Source organism: Pleurodeles waltl, chromosome 1_1 (assembly GCF_031143425.1).
Source record: "Pleurodeles waltl isolate 20211129_DDA chromosome 1_1, aPleWal1.hap1.20221129, whole genome shotgun sequence".
Taxonomy (NCBI): Eukaryota; Metazoa; Chordata; class Amphibia; order Caudata; family Salamandridae; genus Pleurodeles; species Pleurodeles waltl.
In genome coordinates this window covers 522148573-522165255 of record NC_090436.1, presented here as the reverse complement: position 1 = coordinate 522165255, position 16683 = coordinate 522148573, and the positions used below count along the sequence as shown (strand labels likewise).

General features: G+C 42.4%; 1 protein-coding gene across 3 annotated transcripts in view; it reads left to right on the top strand.

Moving 5' to 3' along the window:
- Positions 1 to 269: 269 nt before the first annotated feature.
- The window catches only part of ARB2A (ARB2 cotranscriptional regulator A), a 1508097-nt gene continuing 1491683 nt past the window's right edge, over positions 270 to 16683 (top strand). For 2 of the 3 annotated variants that reach the window (XM_069225389.1, XM_069225407.1), the window contains exons 1-2: positions 536 to 714; positions 3270 to 3479. The gene's annotated coding sequence lies outside the window, so the exon portion shown is untranslated. Of the gene's footprint in view, positions 424 to 535; positions 715 to 3269; positions 3480 to 16683 lie in introns of those variants that run through there. The other variant, XM_069225397.1, reaches the window with a different exon arrangement.

The window sequence follows — 16683 nt, the reverse complement described above, 5'->3', positions numbered from 1 at the left end:
TTCCAAGAAGACCTTGAGCTAAGAAATGGCCCGACATCTGGCTCGAGCTTTAATTGGTTTGCACACTTATATAAAGCAGTGTCATGTTTTAACACACGCTGTTTGTTAACTTCCTAAATATTGTTCACATCTACACTGTCCTTTTTAGTCGTGTCCTTTACAGCCCGCTGTTGTTGTTTTAGGGGCAGGGCTTGTTTCGGATTTATTTTGGTTAAGACTGGTACTTGTTTTAGTCTTGTTTTCAGAGGGGATCGTGCTTGCTTTGGGTTCCAGATCTGGCAGCCTGCTAGTGACGAGAAAGCAAGTTGCTGACTATTTCGCTAAAGGTTCTGTGAGGCCCGACGAGTTATTTCGAGTGAGAGACAGGCGGGGCATGGGGCGTCCTGGATCCACCAGTGACGCAAGAGAACAGGCTCAATGCTGGTAAGTGGACCGGTCACCAAGGATGCTTACTCTTACTGGACTCCCACTCAGCCACTCAGCAGCTTTTGTAGCACCCGGTCTGTACTTACGTCACAACCGCATCATCTTTTGCTTCCCTGCCTCCCGATTTCCAAGAGTCCCTTCGCGGTCCTAGGGTCTCCCGCCTGCGCTCTCGCTGACACCGTGAGAGGCATTACGCCCGCAAGGTGTAGGCTGTCTCCCTCCCCTGCCCGTACCTACAACCCCCACGTCCAACATTCACAGGCCTGCGACGGTGCCGCTGCGAGTGCGGTGAGTTTAATTCTCACCTGCTAAGAGGGCTGCACAGCACCACGGGCTCTGCAATAAAAAAAGAAACCGCCAAGTTGCCTCCCCGTTCTTGTTTATCACCTTCATCCAACCTATTTTTGCCACGTTGGAGTGCCAAAACCTTTTAGTTTAGCTTTTTAACATTTGGTGGTTGTGATTACAAAATAATAATAAATCTTACATCCATTGCGCTTTTGACTAAAACCACATAGACTGATTGGTGGCATCTCACGTGACGTGCCCACGTGAACTTTCTGGCTCGGGGAAGGGACTCGACAGTCTAGGCTCTAGGGTCACATAGTACCTTTCATGGGTTCACAGTCATCTTTGCCTATTACTTAAATGTGATATTTGCTGCTTCTGATCTGAGCCCAGGCGGTGCAGAACTGTCCAGGTCCTAGCTGGGAGGCTGGTGTAACATTCCAAAATGCCTGGGAATTTGCACCATCTTTTTGGAAACTACATTTACATTGGTTAAAGGTCTTTTCTGCTAAGTCGCAATCGCAAATCTGTCCTGGGACAATGTGTATTTTCTATTAACGTTTGCTTCTAATGCACATTTAGTTTTCTCTGTAATTGTATTTTCTATCTCATTTTGGGAATAAAATGCCCATGTTATAAGTTTGTAGCTTCAGGCATTGCGTCAACAAAGAAAACAGTAATCGAGCTAAACAGCGACTTAATACCTCATTTCAGGCTTGAGACAAAAACATCAAAGGTGACGCATAACCGCCCCCTCCAAGTTTGTTTCCTTCTCTCACAGAATGGACTCGTTTACCACTAATTCTCGTTTTTTTTGTATGTACATCAATCCAAGTTCGATTGTGCAGAGATTGCTTATGCAAACCTACGGTAACAGCAACATGCACACAAATTGGTAGAGATGATGTTTTGCACCCCACGTTCTCCCTTTTTATATGTATTGATTTTTCAAATGAGCATACAATTGACAGCATTACATTTGAATCAACTAATGGCTACCTGAGTTTCCGTATGTGTAAACGTAGAGTATAACTTTAACCCGGTACTGGAATCCACAATTAAAAAGTCCTTCGTCAAAGACTAATTTTCCCCTTGCATCCCCACAACAGTACATCTGCATTACATAGTCGATGGGTGGTCACTTTCACGGCTGTAGCCCATTTGTATTCGTTTGGCACTCCCAGCAGTCAGAAACCTAAAACAATAGATTCTCAGTTATACAGTATGCTTCCGCACCTACTCCACGTTCTTCCTTACGCAGAAAATGTAACCATTTTCTAAAAACAAATCTCTTATCATACTTGGACAGTATTTGTACCTAGGGACGTTTACGCCCGTTTTTACCACTGAACTTAAAATAAGATCACAACTGTTGTGTTTTTTTGTGCACTTTTTAAAATGTAACTATATAACTAACTGATACTGTTGATAATCATTTTTGTTTCGACTCATAAAACGTGCTAGTGCTGCTTGTACCTGTTAAAAATGCCAACCCATTAGTAACCGTGCTAATAACTCAGGCGTCACTTTTCCCTGCGAGTCTAAAGCTCACACTGAACCTTTTAAAGACCCTGTTGCTTCCGCAGGTGTTATCACAGTAATTCTTATGTTAAACATTTAAATAAATGTTTCGTTAGCAAAGGACCATTCACCTTTAATCTACTTTTGCCATTCGCCTTGTGGTTACGGTGCGCACTCGTGCCACTTCGTTGAGTCACAACATGCATGTCAGTCATGGTCTTTTCCCACATGTAGATTTCGGTCCTTTTCCAAACTTCTGGTTGCCCTCCTGCTGTCACTGAAGGGAAAACAGGAAGGCGTTGTCAAAAGTAACACCACTACTTTGGTGAAAAAATACCCCAAAGCCTAATGTCTGCTTGTGCAATCGATTCACATACATATTGGGCCCGAAAATGTAGAGTAACTTGCCCTTTCCTTTTAAACGGCAGCAGTACAAATACGGTCACAAACAATTTATGCCAGTGTTTGAATTGCCTACATTGCCTTCCTGTCATTAGACAGATGCAACTGCATTTTATGTCTATATGTACATTTAATTGATTTAGATGAATTAATTAACCCACCCCGAATTTCTGCATATTCCAGGTAATTTAAATTAAAAGATTAAGTTAGATTTATAATGCCTTTTTACATATTGATTGCATGAGAGATTTGATATTGAAACTCAAATCATAGACTTAGCAACTGCTCATATAGATATTATGAGGTACACGGTGTACAAAATTGTAAAAAGCTAATCTGCGTATCTACTGTAATAGACCTGCCACCTTTAGAATATTTTTCACTTTGTGAGTGTATTGGGATAAGTGGGTATGATCATGGCAAGGGGACGGGATGGATAATAGCGCGTCCTTGCAATGAGGCATTAAACAGTTTGTCACAAGGTGGCGGCTTGTGAGTTGACAAATCTGTGTAATTTGGAGAACTTACTGTGTAGAAGTGTAGATGTGTCAGAAAGACAGTGTGTCTGTTCTGACCATATTAACTTCTAGTGCTTTGGCATAACCGATAACTCTGTTCTCATTATCTGGCAGGTTATGGCTATGTGGCTGAAGCAGTAGAGGACACGTTAACTGATCCCGGAGTCCTCTGCCAGGCAACCCTGCTCAAGTTTCCAAAGACATCATTGCAGGCTGACTGGCAGCAATGTGCAGCACCTTTGTCCACTAACAGTGACACCAAACTGCAGTTCTACTCATCCTTGTCCTACCAAGCCTCCGTCCTGACTGCTGCAGCCACTTCTGGTAGGTTCTACTGCAAGGCACATGGGACTGGGCATTGTGGATGGCAGCATGCGCACATGGGGCCAGGCATTTACTGCGCTGCTTGAAGCCTAGAACTGGAGGAACTACTTGTGTGTGCTTCCCCCCCCTGCCAGCATTGGCAGTGAATATTGATGTGCCTCTTCTGATGCTTCTGTTTGTGTTGTTAAGCTGAGTAGAGGTTTTTGTTGGGCAAGTACCATTGGTTTCCTGTTCTTCTGCCCTTGTAAGTCTTATGTGTGATGCAAAGAACTTCATATTTCTATCCACCAGAAACTAGTGTAGATCTTTCAGATTCTTAGCTGGGAAGAATCGAAGGGCTGAACAATGGTCTGAGCCGAGGGCATACTATTGTGTAAGGTGAAGGGGGGAAGCCAGAGGTAAGTTGTATTGTGTAGCAGGCTAATGTTCCCTTAAGACTTTGTTCTTCAATATCAACTGAATTGAAGGAGGGCTTGAGCAGTTCTGCTATCTATGTGTATATTGTACCATATTCTAAGTGATGCGCATAGACTGGGAAGGCTTATCTTCTGGGTTTTCTTTCTTGCGTTCTTTTGTCTCTAGTACATAATTTATGTGGTTGGAAAGTTGTGGGTTCAAGCACATTATGGCCACTTGAATCTGGACTCTTCTCTTAGAAGTCTTTCAATGAGCTTCTATGGGAGCCTTTTGTAAACAATGTTATAGTTGTTTAAGCGGGCCATCAAGGCTCTTTTTTTGGCTCCACCTGCTGGTCATTTTAGCGGCATATACGATTCTCTGGAGAAGAGAAAGCTGCATATTGATTGACCTGGGTAATTAAGGAGAATTTAAAGTCGAATATGACTCCTTGGTCCACGACTTCATTTGTGGTTGATGGAGAGTCTTAGTGATTTGGTGGCCACCTGAAAGGCGGGGAGGTGAGTTCTGCCCTCTCATAATCAAAATTTATGTTTTGGCTCCATTCAGGAAAAATAACATCTGTCTTATCCAGGTGCATGTAGATGTTAAAAAGCAGTCTTGAGACGGGTGATCACTTGGTAACTCGAGAGGATGCCTTCCTTGGTGATGATCTCATTGATCCGGCCCATAATTGCTGGCTGTGATTGGAGAGGAAGTACCACAGATATTGGTCCATGGTATTGTACACTTTTGAGAGCTCGAGGTGTATGAGGGTGTGTTCTTATTTTGTTCATGAACAGCAGCTCTTTGTCTAATGTTAGCCCTGTGTCTACTTGCTCACCTCAGTCCATATTGGTGGTCATGAAAGACGAGGTGTAATTTGTCTTACTCTTGAAACTGTTATGTAACTTCCCTTTCCATGATATTGCTGTGTTTGGGTAGTTTTGGATGTTGGCCAGTAGTTGTATAAGACTTTAAAGTAGGTTATATGTATTTTTAGCAGAGAATTGGTGGTGGCAAGCTTCAAGTGGTTTGGTGTATCTCAATGAAGAAAGGGATGATGATAGTGAGATCTGTCTGTAGGGATGGGAAGAACCGTTTCATGTACGAGGCCTTGCAGGATTTTATGATGAGGAAGCACTGGGCGTGAATTTAAAGTAATTCTCTGTTAGTTTACCTTTGAGGTTATAGTCTTACTCAAAGTTCTTTCTCAAAACCTCTTTTTCTACATCTCGCTGTCTAGTTGAGAGACATTTTGATCCTAAAAATGCATGTGCAGAAACTAGTTATTCTGGATAGCATCAGTCTTCCAATCTCTGGTCCAGATTACTCCATGAGTCACTAATGAGGTCTCGTCTATGAAAGCAGTTGTATGAATGTAGTCAAAAGCAATGTCCGCAAGGAATGACCTGCCTCTTTTTGCATTGTCATTTTGAACTGATAAGTGCTTGACAGATTGTACATTACAGACTGCCTTGATCCTGCCTTGAGACGTGCCATAAGGCTTCGACTCAACATACATCTTCTTGGAGTGGTCTCAACCTTCCATTGAACTGAATTCTTACGAGAATGGTCTTCAGCAGGCCTGTGCAACTTCCAAATAAGTTATGGAGCATCAACTCCACAGGTATACAATCAGTCTTTGCCAGTAATGGGTACATGTTTGGCATGAAGTTTAGGGAGGGGCAGCTCATCATTGCGTTGGCGCACCCTCTGCCATTATCCCTTAAATGAGGTTCCTGATTAAGGGGGAGATCCTCTTTGTCAAAGGAATGTTAAATTAATTTATAATTGTATGGATTTTAATGTCAGTTCACACATGCCTTTGAACATTTTCAAACATTAGTCATTCACAGTATTTAATATTCTGACCAGACAATTAAATTTATCAAACATTCAATAACACAATTAGGGTTCTTGTTTACCTTTTTGTTTCTACCTTTTTGGAGGAAAATAACTGCCTTCACCCTACTCAGTTGGGTTTTAGACCCCGTCATAGTACTGAGACAGCCCTGATCGCAGTCATGGAAGAGGCTAGGAAGCGCATGATCCTGGGCCAGATGACGGCGGTGATACTTCTTGATCTGAGTGCGGCCTTTGACACCGTAGATCACCAGGTGCTGGGTCAGAGGATGAAGGAAATTGGAATTGAGGGTCTAGCTCTTTCTTGGCTGACCACTTTTTTAGAGGGTAGATCATTCCAGGTCCTTGACCGATCCTACTTCTCGGATAGACTCCACTATAGCTGCAGAGTGCCACAGGGTTGATCGCTCAGCCTCACGCTATGTAATATATATATATATATATATATGGCTCCTCTGGCTGAGCTGGTGGAATCCTCCAGACTATCACTGGTTTCTTACGCAGATGACTCCCAATTGGTGGTCTCTTTCTCATCGAACTTTGCCTTGGAGAACTCTTCATTGTCCTCCTGCTTACAAGCAGTCTCAAGATGAATGACGGATAGTAGGCTTCAACTTAACGGGGATAAAACAGAGGTAATGATCTTGGGCCATTACTCTGGACCAGGCAAGCTTATTACGATGCCGACACCCCTCCCCCCCCAAAGAAATATATTAAGAGTCTAGGATTTTGGCTAGATCCCCTACTTACGCTGGAACCGCATGCTAGGAACATCTCTGTCACCTGCTTTTGGTTATTGTGACTCTTGAGGAAGGTCTTTGTCATACTTCCATCTTTGGGGAAAAGGCTCATTATTCAATATTCTCTCCCGTCTTGATTACGGCAATGGTCTATTGCTCGTTCTCCCACTTATGTGAAAAAGAAATTGCAGGTGGTACAAAATGCGGCGGCCCGCCTTCTGTTCGACATTTCCAGACGTTCTTCTGTAAAATCAGCATTAGTCTCTCTGCATTGGCTACCAGTGGAACAGCGCATAAAGTTTAAGGCTTTGTGCTGTATTCGTAGGTCGCTGCACAACAGAGGTCCTCCTCTGTTAAAGACCCTTGCAGTCTTTTATAAGCCTAACAGAGACCTCAGGTCGGCATCGGCAGCCTTGGCCACCCTACTTAGAGTTAAAAAGGTAAGATGGGGTGGTGCTGCAATGGCTTACCTGAGAGTCAAACTGTGGAACTCCCTCCCCCCTAGACTTCGACTGATAAGTCACAAATATAATTTTCGAAGAGCACTGAAGACTTGGCTGTTCTAGAATTGGCTGTCCTTCCTCCTAGTTTAGGTGTCGGTCCGTTAGCGCTGGGAGGCCTTCGGATAGCCATGCGCTCTATAAGTTTAATAACATAACATAATCTTTGTGTGGCGTGTCTTCAGTACTGAGGTGCAGGACTTCATCAAGAGTAGAGTCGAGTAAAAAAAAAATCTGTTAAATGATTACTTTGAACTGACCATTACAGCTTACAGTAGATGGCCGCAACTTCTAACGTTCTATCTAAAGAAGACTGCAGACTGACAATATATTTTTCCATTTAAAAAGTCTTAACCAAAGCAAGAATATGAATGAATGTAACAAAGAAATCCGTTTACTTCAGTTAGAGATACCTTCATATACACATGCATCGTCAGATTATCCGTAAGAGAACTCTATGTATTCTTTTTTTTCAGAACTTGTGCATCTGCTTCAAGGGAGAAATTTGTACTAGTGACTTTTAATTTAGTTCTTTAGTTTCAAATAAACACTGCATAGGTGATGATGCTTAAGAAATGCTCTGTTAGTTTTAACAAGCCAACTGTTGAACACAAAGGGTAAAAAAAAAAATCTTACATGTTTTTCAGAGTTGCAATTTGACGTATTGCAGACGTATTTTAAGGCATGCAAATTGGTCCTCTAGTAGATGCCAGAAAAAATTCCAATTCCCAACAAGAAGCGGCTCTTCAGTAAAGTCGTGAGAAAAGTTTGCAAGTAGGAGCCAATATCATACATCAGGGAAAAAAAGAAAATTTGACGTCTGCAAAAACATATATGCTTTCATTGACTTGTGAGTCATGGTGTAAAACGAATCCCTTTCAATGGTGAATAATTTTTTGAAATGATCAGAAGACATTTATTTAAAAGTAGATGTTGATGTCTTGGTAATGTGCTAACTTTAGTGTTTGTCACTTATAAAAGTATTGTTGTGTTCCACTCAGTCGCAGTGTAATGAGTGTAACAAAATAACAGGCTTTTATTTTTAATTAGATTTTATTTTACAAACCCCAAACTAGGTTTCTCAACCAGGTGTAGGTAAGAGTCATGTGTAAGTATGAAACAATAGGCTTCTTCATCAATGGTCATATCAATAGATAACATTTCACCGGTTCACACTAGATAATCAATTACTGACCCCTCCACCCCACAGTTGGTACTCCAGACCTGAGTTTGTTCCTGGTCGAACCAACCAACTACCTTGAAAAGCATTGTATATAAGGTCAAAGGTGTGGGCACCCCATTCTAGTTGTGTAAATGGTAATAGGTTACTGAGTTTTCTAATCTTGGATGGAGAGAAAAGCTACTGAGGGGCCCAAAATGTCTTGAAGATGTGTTCTAAGATGCTGAAAGGACAAGCATACTTCATTCATGTTGTTACAGAAAACTTCACCCTGCAACCAGTTCTGTAGTTGAGGCAATGGACCTTTAAGCCACACCACGGCCAAATGGTGTTTTGTAAGTAACAGTAGTATAGCTTTTAGGCACCTGACCTGTTTTTGCACCTCAGCAACATCTCGTACATGGGCTACGAACTGGGAGAAGTTGATATGAGCCTGAGTAATTTCTGCTATGGTATAATAATTTCTCTCCTGGAGGGTTAGATCCTTGGGCAGTCCCATTCTAAATGGCTGAACTCTGGGTAATTGCATGAACCTCTGTGACATGCAGTGCTCATTCAATGGTCAAATCTATGAAGTGTGTTGTGGGTTAATCTAGTTAAAAATGTAACAGTTTGTGCGCTAAATTTAAGGATACATATTCAGTTTGTCGACAGAAGGACTTCCTGCAGACTTCTCTAAATCAGCAGTCTAGATCTTTTTCTCACTCTTTATGGGCAGGAAGACCTCCAAGCATGCCTACGGATAGAAACTGTTATTATTTCACTACCCATTTTAGAGTACTTGTTGTATTTATCATGCATGTTGTGGTGGTGAATTTGGAGGTCTCTGTGGAAATGTATACAAACATTTTAATAGTGATGTATTGGTGATTGATTGAAATTGCAGTGTAAGAAAGCAGCTGACCTTGAATAAATGCCACATCTGGGTCAGGGCCTTGTCCAGTAGCTTTGACTTATGACTTTTCACCTGTTCTTATGAGACATCGCTTGTCAAACGTAACAGCCTATATGAGCATTGGCCAGTCCACCTGTTAGCTTCCTACCATGATGTACAGTTAACTAAAACATCAACATGATAAATGTTCATGTTCTAATACATGTGAATCCACCAGTTCTACATTTCAGTACTGCTCCTACTGCAGAATACATAGCAAGCATCAATGCAGTGTCTTTTGGAAATGCCACTGCATCCAGAATCTTACAAATGGCAAAATATTGCTCATCACTATTAATAAACAGCCTAGAATGCCTTCAACCACAAAGCACACTTGAGACAAGATATACGGCACAACATAACACTCTAAAAGTACCAACATTATACTCTCACACTATCAATACAGTAATAAAGGCAGTGTTGTTTTCTAAGTCACTAAGCCTAGCCAAAATGCTTCAATTCACTCAACACAAATGATGGCAACCACCATAAACCAGCTGACGCAATGTACCACATGCACCAAACTACCCTCATGCAACCAACATGGCAATAGAAGTCACACAGATGACAAAATGACACTCTTCACTACCACTAAAGCCAAACAAAGTTTGCATCAAGTGCTATGTAAAAAACGGCACATTTATGAAATATAAATGATGTTATCTTTGTGTATCTAAGCACAGGTGCAATGTTCTTGATTTCTTCTCGTGCAAACCTACCAGTATGCTGTAAGGATGCATACCCCCTTTTCACACTGTCATAAGTTTTCTTGATCAGGAGTTTTCATTAATAGGTCGTTTAAAAAAGACGTGACTCCGAGTCATTTCCGGGAGGAGTCCAGATGAATCAGTTGCCTGATGACTTGTTGTGATCATCTTTCTGTCTTCAAAAAGACAGAGCTCTGCCATCTCTGTCTATTGAGCATTTGGAGTGGCAGATTAACAATTTAAGGGAATCCTAATTGGAATAAGTTTAGCATTTAGAGATGGCCTTTTGGACATGGTGAGACTTCTATCTCAGCATTCGAAATTGGATGTATTCTTAATGCAAGGGATCCTGTATTGCCTTAATCTTCTGTTTTGCAACAACAGTCAGTTTTGAGCTTTGAGAGGAAAATCGCGACAATTGTGTGATCCATTAGCTGCTATGCTTTTTCAGAAGTCCTGGCTGCCAGTTTTCCCTGAGGTTGATGGCTTTGCTGTTGTGGTGACACACATGCTGCTGATTTTTAATGGTGGCAGGCCGTATGAAAACCTGATGTCTTTACTTTTCAAAAGTATTTAGTCACTCAACTCTAAGAATGAATGTGATTGGACGTTGGGATTTAAGGGTGAATTGGAGAACTATATATTTTTTTCTCTTAATGTTATATCTGCCAGATTCTGCTAGCATGGCTCATCAGGTTGGTTTATTGATCACAAACTAAGTAATTTCAGATTATCCTCACCACTCTCGATTGATATTCTGCAGATGATCTCAGTTTGCAAAGACACTCAGCTCATTTTTATGATGCTTTGTGCAATAAGGTTAAGGTTTGTATGATTCCAGAGGCTAAATTCAATTATTTGTTGTTGTCCGGTAATGTGTTTATTTATATGTGTCTACCAGCTCGATACTCCTGCCTTAAACAACGACGCCCTCCAGTTGACTGTCCTCATAATTTCTTCTGTGGCCATCTCCAAGAAGATACTTATTTTTCCCCTTTTCCTCTCTTGCTAAGCTACACACACATGCTCTGTTTTTTCTTAACTTCTGTGTCTCATGATTTGTTGGTAGAAGTTCAAACCAAGGTCTCTTCCCATGTATTCTACGAATTTGTTACTCCGATTACATGTTCTGAAAATATAGTGTATATTAACGCAACCATTGCAACCTCTGTTCATTCGAGTAAAATTCCTTCTTTCTGTTGGTTAGTAGGTTAACCCACTAGAAGTGGGTGGTTCAGTGGAAATTGTAAGATCTTGAAATCAACTGTACTATACAAATATTGTGCCCACAAACTTTCTGTATTGATACTTTTGAGGGCTTCATGTAGAAATACAGTGAAAAGAAAAAAGGCAATTTTTAAGGAGCAATTTGGAAAACTGAATGTCCTAGGTGTGGTTGGGGATGCCCAGTTTTTCTGGTATTTGGTGATTTGAGATGCAGGTTCCAGCGCTGCCTCTTTATAATGCATGGTCCCAGAAACATCTCGGGTTGCTTAGCATTCATCTTCTTATAAGCAAGGTCCAGATTTAATTGTGACAGTCTCGCCCCACCACACTTCATTATTGATTATATTTACCTTGTTGAATTCTAATGTATTAAGGCAGTTGTGTCTATGAAACTAAAACTTGCTGTGGAGCCTGACAACATGAAGGCACAGATTTTAAGACTGAATCCATTTTTTGTGGGTACATGTTCTGGTGCCATTCTTGCACTAAATTGTAGCATCAGGGTAAATAACAGGCTTACGGAGAGGCACAACAACTAAAGTAATCTTTAAAAGGGGTGGTTGCTCAGCACCTGAGAATTTAGGCTGATTTCTCTTTTGGAAGACACAACCGAAGTCTTATCAGAAGTAATTTTTGAAAAGGTTTATTGTCATAGTCTATAAATAAAGTGATTGTTCTCTGATACTCGGTGGGTTTTGCCCAATTCATTGAACTATGAACCATTGATTTGACATTTGTTCTATCGCTCATAGATACACTGAGATTGCAAAATGCTTGTTTTTGCTGAGTGGGTGGAGCTACTTTATGGACAACATTACAACTTCCTCCCCTCCTGGGTTACTTTGTATGTTAAAACTATTAATTAATGGCAGTTGGGCCCAGTTTGAAATTGACCTGGATCACTGACTATCCCAAGCAGCTCTCAGTATTTTCAAATTTGTGTTTGGGGGCAGAGGAAGGGGGTTAACTTTTAAAAGGGGATGGTCAAAAAGTGTTAATTTACTAATAACTGTGATATCTTTGCACAAATCCGTGTGAAGTTTGCCAAAGCTTTAGCATCTTCAGTTTTCTTTTGGTTTGTCAGGTTTTAGGCAGAGAAGTCAAGAGAGGGCAAATCTAAAAGGAGGGTCCTGTAACTTTGATAATGCGATAACTTTGATGCATTATTACGGATCTGCGTTAAATAAACTGGCAGACCCTTATGTTCAGCCTACTTTTGTTATATTGAGTTTCATGCAAATCCGTCAAGTGGGAGTTACATGGGGGTTGGCCAAATAAAGTGTTTATTTGCTAATCACTTTGGCTCTGATTAATGAATCTGTGTGCTATGTGACAGGCTGTTAGCAAATTTAGTTTAAAAAGTCTCTGATTTGCTAATATTGAAGGTGCTGTATCATGGACGCATATAAAATTTGGCATAACCTTAGCTTGTTTAGCTTACTCTTAGTAAATTCAGTTTCATGTAAATGCGTCAAGAGGGGACACAATTACTGTTGGGTAAAACAGTGTTAATTTGCTAATAGCGGCTCTCGTTAATGATGTTAGATGGTATTTGGAAGGCTCTGACCAAGTTAAGCCCAATGCAATGATCTCCAGTTTCAACAAGATCTGACAAGGGGGAGGGCAAAGGTAAAAGTGTAGATAGAGGAAAAGGGGCAGTTTGCATCGTTGTTGGCCATGCCCATTCTGGTGCCTGTGGGGCCAAAACCCCTGCACAGCAATTGTTGACCTTTAACCAGGTCTACTGCTCAATTGGCTGCAGATTGCTAATCCCACTGTGCACTATCGTCAGCTCTGTGTACCATAGGGTTACCCTGGGGCTTGGCATTTGCTAATAACTACTGTACTGTTTAATGAATCAACATGATATTTGACAGGCTGTTAGCAAGTTAAGGCCCATTCAAGAGTCACAGGTTTCAGGTAGATTTGCCAAAGGGGGCAAAGCTAAAGGGGGAGGGTGGTAATTAATTCTCTTACTTGCCAACGTCTTTGGTTTTGTATTATGGACTGGCGTGAATTTTGGCAGACTTGGCATGTTTAGCATATCCTTAACCCCTTCCCCGCCATGGACGTAATGGTTACGTCCATGGCTGCGGCGCTCAGGCGACACGGACGTAAACATTACGTCCTGGGACTGGCCCTCGGTGGAAGTGCTGGCGCTCCCCCTGAGAGCCTCCTCCCTTACCCCTCAAGGACAGGGTTGGAAGGGGAATCGCTTCCCCTTCCACGCCTAATACCCAACTGTTCCCCCCCGCCCCCCCCCCCCCCCACTGACGTCCGATGACCTTAGTGCGCCAACGTGCGCTGACCTCATCAGAGGTCAACTCCTGTTGCGCTGGAAGCAATGCTTCCAACATGACCGAGGAAAAACTGTTTCTCCTCGGTACGGGGGGCAGGGGAGGCAGAGAGGCATGGGAAGGAAAGGCATTTCCTTCCCTTTTCATGTCTCACTGTGCATTCCTGCTGCACAATCGGATAACGATTGTGCTGCAGATAGCCCTAGACACCAGGGAATTTTATCTTTTCGGAAATTGTTATAAGGGGAGCGGCCCCAAGGGGGGCATTTTATTTAAGGCCATTTCTGCCCCCCATGGGGGCATATCGGCCTATATTGATTAGGGCTGTTCTGCTCCCCCCTGGGGGCAGATCAGCCTAAATTAATTAGGCCGATCTGACCCCGGGGGTGGAGGGGGTTACAGAAGCCACTAGACAACAGGGATTTTTTTTATTTTATATTAAGAGGAGTGACCCCTTAGGCAAGGGGGGGAATTGTTTTTAGGCCATTTCTGCCCCCCCTTTGGGGGCAGATCGGCCTATTTCTATTAGGCTGGTCTGCCCCCGGGGGACAGAAACCACTTAGGCCCCAGGAATTGGTGTGTGTGTGTATGTGTGTGTTTTGTTTGGGGGGGCAGCCCCTTGGGCAAGGGTTGCTCCCCATGGGGGCACATTACTGTAGGCCATATCTGCCCCCCTTGGGAGCATATCGGCCTATTTTTGGAAGGCCCATCTGCCCCCAAGGGGGGGCAGGAACCCCACCCCAAATAAATGGGGTAAAAGGTATTCTGCCCACCAGTGGGAAGATGGGGCAATTACCCCCAATCCACATCCTAGTGGGGGCAGAAAGTCTACTAGATGCCAGGGAAATAGAAAAAAAAAAAAGTAGGGTGGTGGCTACCAACCAGTATGGGCCTGGCTGTGCCCCCACCACAACTGAAGGGGGTAACAGTCTTTCAGCTCCCCCCGCACACTAAAACATCTTATCCCATGGCAAGCAAGAGGACATTTGATTATTTTGGGTTTTGGTTTTCCATTTAGGCCATGAGAGCTCGTCTAACTCTCAATATTGTCCCACTAGGAATGGTGAGGGCTACACTTTTTGGACTTTGGGATGCTGCCATGTAGAAAAATCCACAACACCCAGACACATCTGAAAAGTAACCATCTGGGTGAGTCCAGGGTGGTGTGCATCACATGCACCCTGCACCATTTTCTTTTCCACAATGCCCTGCAAACCTCCAACTTTGCTGGAAATCACACATTTTTTCCCCATTTTTGTGATGGAACCTTCTGGAATCTGCAGGAATCCACAAAATTCCTACCACCCAGCATTGTCGCATCTATACCGATTAAAAAATCTGCCCCACTTGTCAGCCTAAAAATGTTTTTTTTTTTTCCAAACTACCCTTTTGGACCCGTTTTGGTTCCCCCTCAATTTTGTCATTTTTTTTGGCTCTTCCCTGTCACAGGCACTTGGCCTACCTACACAAGTGAGGTATCGTTTTTACCAGGAGACTGAGGGGAACATTGGGTGGTAGGAAATTTGTCCCAGTGAGGTGATCTCACACAGAAATGTGGGACAAATGTTATTTTTCTTTTTAGCTAAATTTGGGGTTAGCTGAGGATTCTGGGTAAGAAAACACTGGGGAAATCCACGCAAGTCACACCTCCCTGGACTCCCTCGGGTGTCTAGTTTTCAGAAATGTATGGGTTTGGTAGGTTTCCCTGTATGGCTGCTGAGCCCAGGACCAAAAACGCAGGTGACCCCCACCCCGCAAAAACAGGTGGATTTGTATTTGATAATTTTGATGGGTCCAGATAGTGTTTTGGGGCATTTCATTTTGCGGGCACTAGAGCTACTCACACAAGTGAGGTACTATTTTTATGGGGAGACTTGGGGGAACGCTGGTGGAAGGAAATTTGGGGCTCCTCTCAGATTCCAGAACTTTCTGTCACTAAAATGTGAGGAAAAGGTGTTTTTGGGCCACATTTTGAGGTTTGCAAAGGATTCTGGGTAACAAAACCTGGCGAGAGCCCCACAAGTCATCCCATCTTGGATTCCCCTAGGTGTCTAGTTTTAAATAAAATGCACAGGATTGGTAGGTTTCCTTAGGTGCCGGCTGAGCTAGAGGCCAAAATCCACAGCTATGCACCTCCTAAAAAACAGCTCTGTTTTCTTTGGGAAAATGTGATGTGTCCACGTTGTGTTTTGGGGCATTTCCTGTCCCTAGGCCTACCCACACAAGTGAGGTACCATTTCTATCGGGAGACTTGTGGGAACGCTGGGTTTAAGGAAATTTGAGGCTCCTCTCAGATTCCAGAACTTTCTGTCACCAAAATGTGAGGAAAAATTGTTTTTTGGGCCAAAGTTTGAGGTTTGCAAAGGATTCTGGGTAACCGAGCCTCGTGAGAGCCCCACAAGTCACCCTATCCTGGATTCACCTAGGTGTCTAATTTTAAAAAATGCACAGGTTTGGTAGGTTTCCCTAGGTGCTGGGTGAGCTAGAGGCCAAAATCTACAGCTAGGCACTTTGGAAAAAACACGTCAGATTTCAATGTAAAAATGTGATGTGTCCATGTTGCGTTTCCTTTTGTGAGCATTAGGCCTACCCACGCAAGTGAGGCACCATTTTTATCGGGAGACTTGGGGGAACACAGAATAGCAAAACAAGTGTTATTGCCCTTGTCTTTCTCTACATTTTTTCCTTCCAAGTATAAGACAGTGTGTAAAAAAGACATCTATTTGAGAAATCTCCTGTAATTCACATGCTAGTATGGGGACCCCGGAATTCAGAGATGTGCAAATAACCACTGCTTCTCATCACCTTATCTTGTGCCCATTTTGGAAATACAAAGGTTTTCTTGATACCTATTTTTCACTCTTTATATTTCAGCAAATGAATTGCTGTATACCCGGTATAGAATGAAAACCCACTGCAAGGTGCAGCTCATTTATTGGCTCTGGGTACCTAGGGTTCTTGATAGACCTACAAACCCTATATATCCTCACAACCAGAAGAGTCCAGCAGACGTAACTGTATATTGCTTTAAAAAATCTGACATCTCAGGAAAAAGTTAGAGTAAAACGTGGACAAAAATTGCTTTTTTTTCACCTCAATTTCAATATTTTATTTCAGCTGCTATTTTCTGTAGAAAACCTTGTAGGATCTACACAAATTACCCCTTGCTGAACTCAGAATTATGTCTACTTTTTAGAAATGTTTAGCTTTCTGGGATCCAGCATTGGTTTCACACCCATTTCTGTCACTAACTTGAAGGAGGCTGAAAGCACAAAAAATAGTAAAAATGGGTCCCAGTAAAATGCCAATATTGTGTTGAAAAATGTGGTTTTCTGATTCAAGTCTCCCTGTTCCAGA